The following is an 8763-nucleotide window of genomic DNA, read 5'->3' as shown; positions in this document are numbered from 1 at the left end:
TTATTTCATTGAAAGTTGGATTGTTAAGTGAGTTACAGGATCCTCCGTATTCCATAATTACAACAAAACCATGCAGCTTTGATGCTTCCCACAATTTTCAGGAGGACCTACAGCTGAAACACGTGAAATTTTAGACCTTAGTGTCCAGTATTCGACAAGTCGAGGATGGGCATTTGTTAGTGTTAACTATGGAGGAAGCACTGGTTTGTCATTGCCTCTAGTATTCAGTTTAGACGGATTATTTGTTCTATATTGATTGTAACTAAGGAACTGGGTTCATTTAAATTATTAATTGTTATTAGTGTATGCTGAACTATATTGAAATATAAACTGAAGGATATGGGAGAGAATACCGAGAGAGATTATTGGAGAAAAGGGGTATTGTTGATGTTGATGATTGTTGCAGCTGTGCAAGATTCCTGGTATGTCCTATCATCAACGATTCTAATAGTAGAAGCATTTTTAGCAATGATCACAGTGCACCTTACTTAATTAAGGTCGAGAGCGGGAGCTTAGATGAACAGCGCCTATGTATAACTGGGTGATCAGCAGGTGGATACACTACTTTAGCTTCACTCGCATTCAGAGACACATTCAAGGCTGGAGCATCTTTGTATGGTGTAAGTTCTATCTTTTTAGTATATATTATTTATTGGCTTGCTATAAACAAACATTCACCAGATACTCAATGGCTTCTGCAGTTCCTGTTTTTGTTTTCATAGAAACAATGCCTACATTCTCAAAATGGTAGTCATGGAACATTGCTCATCCATTAATTGTATTTATATTTCCATTTCGCTACATTTGATCATTCATCCTCTTTTCGGATACGAGATAACATCCCTTCCCCATTTCATTATTAAACCGAAACAAAGTATTCTACATACAACAAAACAGACCACAACAGATGCTAAACCCTACACTGAGAGGAGAAACCTATTGGTGTTCTCAAATAAATATACTCTCCTCAGGTAGGTAAAGAGTAGCAGAAGCTAAAACCGAAGTTAGCAAAAGGCTGGCTTCCATTTCAGTTGCTATACTGAGGATACGAACTCAATGGTTGCTTCTGCCAGAAGAGATTTTGCAAGGCCTTTCTTTATGGATCTGGAAGCAAAGAAATTCTAAAATCTTCCATAATACCTGCCCTAGTGTAGGCCCTTGGTCATAAGCCAAGCCAGGATTGGAGCGGCGTCGCAAGCACCTTGCTCGTTCGGAGGGAGAGCGCAAAGAGATCTCTCTTAGACCTTAGTCCTTCTCCAACTGTAGGTTGCCTTAGTAGATGCATCTCTTTGCCTGGCTCAAGGCAGCAACATTCAAGAATATCTTGTGTCCCTGTGCGCACCCTGTTTGGAACACAGGAAAACTTCCTGATTCTTGTGGGAGTTGAACTCTTTCTTGTGAATTTCCTAAGTTCCGAACAGGGCCAAGTGTGATGTGCCTTTTTAGAACGTATTTGCTGGCCTTGAGAACACACTCAAGCAGTGCTCTAGGGACTAGGGCTTATGGACAAATCTTAGTCATCATGCCTCCCATAATTACCCTGGGTGCGTTTGGTTAATATGGTTTATTACTTTGCTAAATATGTTATGAATTCCTTAGATGTTTTGGTTGCAACTAATACCAAACTACTCCGGTATGGTCTCGGTAAATACCATATTAACCAAATTTGACACGAACTTAAAATGTCTCGGTAACTTTACTGGTTCACATCACAAAGAACAAATTAAACATGACAAATTGAGCAATTAACATCAGAAGCTTGCTAGTATCAACGCCAACAGCAAGAAGGCAACTAACACCTAAGCAAGGAGCAAGCACCAAGCAGCCAATCACAACCAGGCGGGTCCATGCTGCATTAATTAGTCATATAGCATTTTTCTTATAGCAGGAAGCATTTTAGTATTAGCAAGCACCCAAGTAGATAGTGTGCACATGCCAGTTTAATGTCATAACGAACTAATGCAGTGCAGCTGGCCATTGTTTCATGCTTAATTGTGAGTCTGACCAAAGGAGAAGAGCCCAATTGTCCAGGATGAGCGCTGAGATGGGCTGGGCCTTGCAAGTTTTCGCAGTTTGGTAATAACAAAATTAGTTCGGTTTTGTACCAAATAAACCAAAACTTAAGCGGTTAGTAATTTGCTAACAGTACTAATAACAAATAACCACATCAACCGCTGGTAACCGAACATCCAGCTTTGCATAATGGGCCTGGTCTTGGTTCGGTACCATATTAACCAATTACCATATCCATACAGTCGTTTTCATTAGTAGACTGGTTGAAACTTGAAAATACAGTTTAGTGCAATTTTGGTTGCTATAATTTAGTCATTCTATTTTTTTTGTTGTTTCTTTGTATAAACATAAAAACTAACTCTTTTGCCGAATTGATAATCAGATTGGTGATTTGTCTTTGATGACAGCAGACTCACAGAAATATAACTCTCATTATATCGACAATCTTGTCGGTAAGAAAGTGTCTCATCATCTTTGTTTTGGAAAGGGATGTTCAACGCATCAATTGGTATGATTTAATAGTTATTTCTTCCACTACATCCTTTCAGGAGATGAAAAAGCTTGCTATGAGAGATCACCAATCACCTTTGTCAATAAATTCACATGCCCAGTAATTCTATTCCAAGGGTTGGATGATAAGGTAGCTGTTGATCATCAACCACATTGGTTATCATGAATTCATGAGTACACAAGTTGGTAGAACCATGCACGTGTGTGTTTCTTTAACATATCAAGTTATCTTTGGACTCATGAGATTCTGTTTCTTCTGTAGTGGATTAGCCACTTTGTCCGTATCCCTCTCTCGCATTAGCATGAACCTAAACTAACTATTGGTTGTCGCTCAGAAACCGGAAAGCGGTACACCTGGGCCTGACACTCCGGCCACTCGTCATATACTCCTGGCATAGCACTTCTTCGCCATCGATGATCTATGCACCTGCATCGTCACATGATCCACTACTAGGAAAACCATTACCAGTAGCGCAGGGTTTCTTGCTATTAGTAGCGTGGGCAGGCGCGCTACTACTACGGCGCTACAGCTATTTTTTAGCAGTAGCGCTTGTTTGACCCAGCGCTACTGGTATCTCAAGCTAGCTGTAGCGCGCTTTCATCCAGCGCTACTGATAATTATCTATAGCGCGTTGAACTAGCCAGCGCTACTGTTACTTGAGTGCTACTGGTAATCTTTACCCCCACGCCACTGCTAACTTTTGGATTATTTTTTTTGCGTTTTGGCTCTGTACACAATTAAACAGATCCACCGTTTATACAATAACATGCATATTCATTGAAAAGCAAGTGAGTCATCGATGAGCCAAAGTTATTAGAAGTCTCGACATGTCTCAAATATCTCATCATCATCAATCATGGTCGAATACATGTCTCGAAATAGCGTTACAAGTCATTGCAAGTTCTCAATACATGCAATTACATGGTCACATACTCATGTTTCATCATCAATGTAGACTATGATATGACCGCATAGAAGATAAGAGTGATCACGATGATCAAAAGCGCTATTATGTAGTAGTTTTTGCAGCGGCGCTGGTTCTGAATCCCCTGTTGTGCTATGAATCTCAAGTAACTAGCTTCGGCTTCCGCTCTGCTATCAAACCCTTTCTGGCTTTCGCCGGAGAAGTCAGAGACTTGGGCCTGACACTCTGGCCACTCATCATACACACCCGGAACATGCCCTACATACACGACATACCACTTCCTTGCCATCGTTGATCTATATACCTGTCAGAGATGCACATATATATACCATGAAGCGAATTCAACAAAACAGTTATGAAATAGAAGCAACATATATAGTGAACATAGTTAATAAATTTTATTGTACCGAAAGTAATTAACTAGAGCGCAGCACCAAACATCTAATAGTTTCATCGTACTGAGAGATTCGAAGTTTCGTCGTACAGAAAGTAACAAGTAACTAAACAGAAACATTGTTTTTAAGCAGTGCACTCTTCCCATCTGTCCATATCCGGGAGGACAAACCCAAGCTTAGTGAAAGGCGTCATGTCTTGACGCTGTAGGGCAATGCGGGTTCGGACGTCAGCTCGCGATATTGGGCCGGCATAGAACATCCCATTCTCTTCGAGGACATATTTGATGATGATGGACGCAATTTCCTGTTGGATCCAGTAGAAATCATTTCGAAGTCGATTATCCGGCACGGCTCCAAAGGCTTCGGCCCATCTCTGGATATGGGTATCGGATGAAGATTTCATGCAAAGTGATTGCACATCCCTTCTGTACTACATCATTAGATGGATGACGTAGAATCCATCATTCTCACTTCTTGCCGGTTGCTGGATGCAACAGAAGTCAGTCTTGTGGCTGAAACAAAGCCCGGCCTTATTTGTTTTTTGTGTTGGATGTAGCCACCCCGCATGCTGAGGCCCAGCATAGCTCTGTCCAGAACATACTTTATGTGTGTGTAATCTTTCTTCTGTATGTTCTTCGACGGGTCCAAATATAGAGCGCGGGAGTAACGCAGGTAAATAAGAATGAGAACGGCATGACACCCCCCGCTGCGCAAAATACACGATCAAGTTTAGCCTCCATGCATGCAAAGTAACTATTGAAATGCACGAAAGGATGTATGTGTTATAGTGCTATCTGCAGATGACTTACCTGGGATGATAAGGTAGGAGAATCGTTTCTTTGTCCTTATTGCTGACAAAGAATTCTTCGATGTACTTACTCGCATATTCACGGTTGGCGTCATTGACTGACAAGAAGCCCCCATGCATGTAGTATGGGTCCGCGACCGCAAGACTGATGACTTGCTCTCTCCTGACGATGTAGTTCATGTGCAGCGCATACAAGCGGACGAACGTAACATCGAGTGTCCTCATTTGAAACATCTGGAAGATGTAAACAAACCTCAGGAAGAAGAGGTCCGCGGGGCATGTGTGGACATACATCTTGCAACTGCTCGGCACAAGAACCGTATAAAGTGGGTATCCTAGATCATCCGAGGCGAGGAGGCTTCTCTCTGTCGAAAGCACATGGTCATGGAGTCTCCTGAGATCCCCTTCTATGGCAGCTAGTGCATTTGCCGGTACCATTGGCTCTCCCGCGACATGGATTAATGGCGCATGTTTCATCGGTACATGGTCAATCTTGGTCGAAGGCTGCTGGCTGCTAGAACCAACATTGCCAGCTTTATTGGATTTTCTTGCCGCCGGGTCTCTTCCTCTGCTTCTTCTTGGTGGGCTGAGGTGCTGGTGGGTCTGTCAGACCCTCCCTGAGCACCACCCCTAGTGTTGTCGGGCTCAGCATTGGATGACTCTGGCTAAGTAGTTGAGCTTGGGTGGAGCCGGCATCTGGAGGCGTGTCCTGCGAGGATTGCATGAACAAAGACTTCTTTCACTCCCGAGGATGTTCCGGCTCTGGTACATGCATCTCATATTCATATGGTTGACTCGTTGTTACTTCGTTGTCAAAGGCAATATTGAAATACTGGTTAGGGTCATCGTCGGCCTCCTCCATGTCATGATCCATATCCTCTTCCATGGGGCAGATGGCATCATCTGCCGGCGGAACGGTTGGCCCTCCTTCCTCATGTCTCTCGATCTCAGCAAGCAGCACAGACGATGGTTGTACCTGTGTAGGTGGTGTTGTGGTCATACCTTCATGAGGTCCCGTTGGTGTGCTCCCGGACACCTCGACACGAAGAAGATTTTTCGGCCACAGGATCGGCCAATTTTTGCGTTGGCCAAGCTGCGTGGGAGTCTCGTCATCCTCTCCATCAGTTTGTATCGGACGAGGGAGACCCTCGTAGCCCGCTTTCACACTCGCCACGGAGATGAAGGAAATATGCCCTAGAGGCAATCATAAAGTTATTATTTATTTCCTTATATCATGATAAATGTTTATTATTCATGCTAGAATTGTATTAACCGGAAACATAATACATGTGTGAATACATAGACAAACATAGTGTCACTAGTATGCCTCTACTTGACTAGCTCGTTTATCAAAGATGGTTATGTTTCCTAGCCATGGACAAAAGAGTTGTCATTTGATTAACGGGATCACATCATTAGGAGAATGATGTGATTGACTTGACCCATTCCGTTAGCTTAGCACTTGATCGTTTAGTATGTTGCTATTGCTTTCTTCATGACTTATACATGTTCCTATGACTATGAGATTATGCAACTCTCGTTTATCGGAGGAACACTTTGTGTGCTACCAAATGTCACAACGTAACTGGATGATTATAAAGGAGCTCTACAGGTGTCTCCGAAGGTACATGTTGGGTTGGCGTATTTCGAGATTAGGATTTGTCACTCCGATTGTCGGAGAGGTATCTCTGGGCCCTCTCGGTAATGCACATCACTATAAGCCTTGCAAGCAATGTAGCTAATGAGTTAGTTACGGAATGATGCATTACGTAACGAGTAAAGAGACTTGCCGGTAACGAGATTGAACTAGGTATTGGATACCGACGATCGAATCTCAAGCAAGTAACATACCGATGACAAAGGGAACAACGTATGTTGTTATGCGGTTTGATCGATAAAGATCTTCATAGAATATGTAGGAGCCGATATGAGCATCCACATTCCGCTATTGGTTATTGACCAAAAACTGTTCTAGGTCATGTCTACATAGTTCTCGAACCCATAGGGTCCGCACGCTTAACGTTAAGATGAAAGTTGTATTATGAGTTTATAGTTTTTCATGTACTGAAGGTTGTTCGGTGTCCCGGATGTGATCACGGACATGACGAGGAATCTCAAAATGGTCGAGACATAAAGATTGATATATTGGAAACCTATATTTGGATATCGGAATCGTTCCAGGTGAAATCGGGATTTTACCGGAGTACCGGGGGGTTACCGGAACCCCCCAGGGGTTAATGGGCCTACATGGGCCCTAAGGGAGAAGAGAAGGGCCGGCTAGGGCAGGCCGCGCGCCCCCTCCCCCCCCCCCTAGTCCGATTAGGACAAGGAAGGGGGGGCGGCGCCCCCCTTTCCTCTTTCCCCCTCCCCCCTTCCTTCTCCAACAAGGCAAGAGGGGGGAGTCCTACTCCCGGTGGGAGTAGGACTCCTCCAGGCGCACCCCTAGGGGCCGTCCGCACCTCCCCCTCCCTCCCTTATATATGGGGGCAGGGGGGCACCTCATGACACACAAGTTGATCTTCGTGATCGTTCCTTAGCCGTGTGCGGTGCCCCCCTCCACCATATTCCACCTTGGTCATATCATTGCGGTGCTTAGGCGAAGCCCTGCGTCGGTAGAAAATCATCATCGTCACCACGTTGTCGTGCTGACGGAACTCTTCCCTGACACCCTGCTGGATCGGAGTCCGGGGATAGTCATCGAGCTGAACGTGTGCTGAACTCGGAGGTGCCGTACATTTGGTACTTGGATCGGTCGGATCATGAAGATGTACGACTACATCAACCGCGTTGTTATAACGCTTCCGCTTTCGGTCTACGAGGGTACGTGGACAACACTCTCCCCTCTCGTTGCTACGCATCACCATGATCTTGCGTGTGCGTAGGATTTTTTTTGAAATTACTACGTTCCCCAACAGGAGACCCTTAAGGCGTTATCAGGCATCTGCCGTCGGTGAAACAATCGATCCTTAGGCTTCACTATAGTACCCTTACCCACATCCACCAACCCACCCTTCATGTTGTAAAGGAGGGTGCACGGAGTGGATTCGGCCTACAAAGACAGATACGTGCAGCGTTAGAGATCCAAAAAGAACAGCAACTGAAGATTAATTAATTAGTTGAGTTGATGAAGGTGCGACAACGCGTATTTACCGTGAGGGCGTCGAGCTCAGCCAATGTCGACGACCCGACATTCAAGCCAGAGACGGAGCTAGGGCTGCTGTGAGAGCTGGGCGGAGGAGCAGGTGCTGGAGGAGGTGCAGGTGCGGTTGCCATACTAGGTACGGGTATGGGTGCGATGTTCATTGAGTTGCTCCCGGTGAAGCTGGGCATGCGAAATTCACTTGGTGGCGCATTTGGATTTTGTTGCACCCATGTGACCACTATTGGAATCAAGGTTGTAAAGGCATCAACGAAATCAGATCTACAGGCAGCGATTATCTTAGCTTTGGTCTCAGCTTTTGCTTTCTCCATCGCCCGTGCCACCTTCTCGTCGATAGTCACTTGACTGAACTTCTTTCTCTGTCTTTTGGCCTCGGGGTCCTCGCTATAATAGTACTTCCAAGTGGCCCCATCCCCGGCGCCATGCATACGTCCATATTGCGGCCGCTGTCCAGGTGGGTGTCCCATCATTATGTTCATGGCCCGGTTGAAAGGAGTGTCCCACTTGTACTTCGCCGATGACTGAGTCGACGAGTCACTCTCGGCCGCAAGCTTGTGTTGCTCTCTCTGCAAAATGGACAGTGAATCATTTAACGAATGCGACTAGAATGTAGTAGACTTCGTTGATCAGAACCTAATATGTAAGGTGGTAAAAGGATAATTACCAGTAATCTCATGAATTTCCTAGTCGGCCCGTCGGTGAAAAAAAATCTTTTTCTTGGGGTCCCACGAGAATCGGGCCCTGATGAAGTCGTGCTCCTGCTGGTCAGTAAACTCAACCAATGGGTTTGGGATCCCCAGACGTTCACGTTCTGCGTCCTCCTTAGCCCACACGGGCCTCTTTCCTGTGTAACCACGACTTCCAAGGCGGTGGTTCCCCATGTTCTTTGCCTGCAGCTGCTTTCCTCTCTCCGACCTGGCCTTGGCAGGTTCTTCATTGCAAGTCTCCTTG

General features: G+C 45.1%; 1 pseudogene; it reads left to right on the top strand.

Annotated features, from left to right (window-relative positions):
• LOC119279111 overlaps nucleotides 1–2689 on the top strand; it is a 31655-nt pseudogene extending 28966 nt beyond the window's left edge.
• The last annotated feature ends 6074 nt before the right edge of the window (nucleotides 2690–8763 follow it).

This window comes from Triticum dicoccoides, chromosome 3B (assembly GCF_002162155.2).
Source record: "Triticum dicoccoides isolate Atlit2015 ecotype Zavitan chromosome 3B, WEW_v2.0, whole genome shotgun sequence".
Taxonomy (NCBI): Eukaryota; Viridiplantae; Streptophyta; class Magnoliopsida; order Poales; family Poaceae; genus Triticum; species Triticum dicoccoides.
This window is presented reverse-complemented; position numbering and strand designations above follow the sequence as displayed.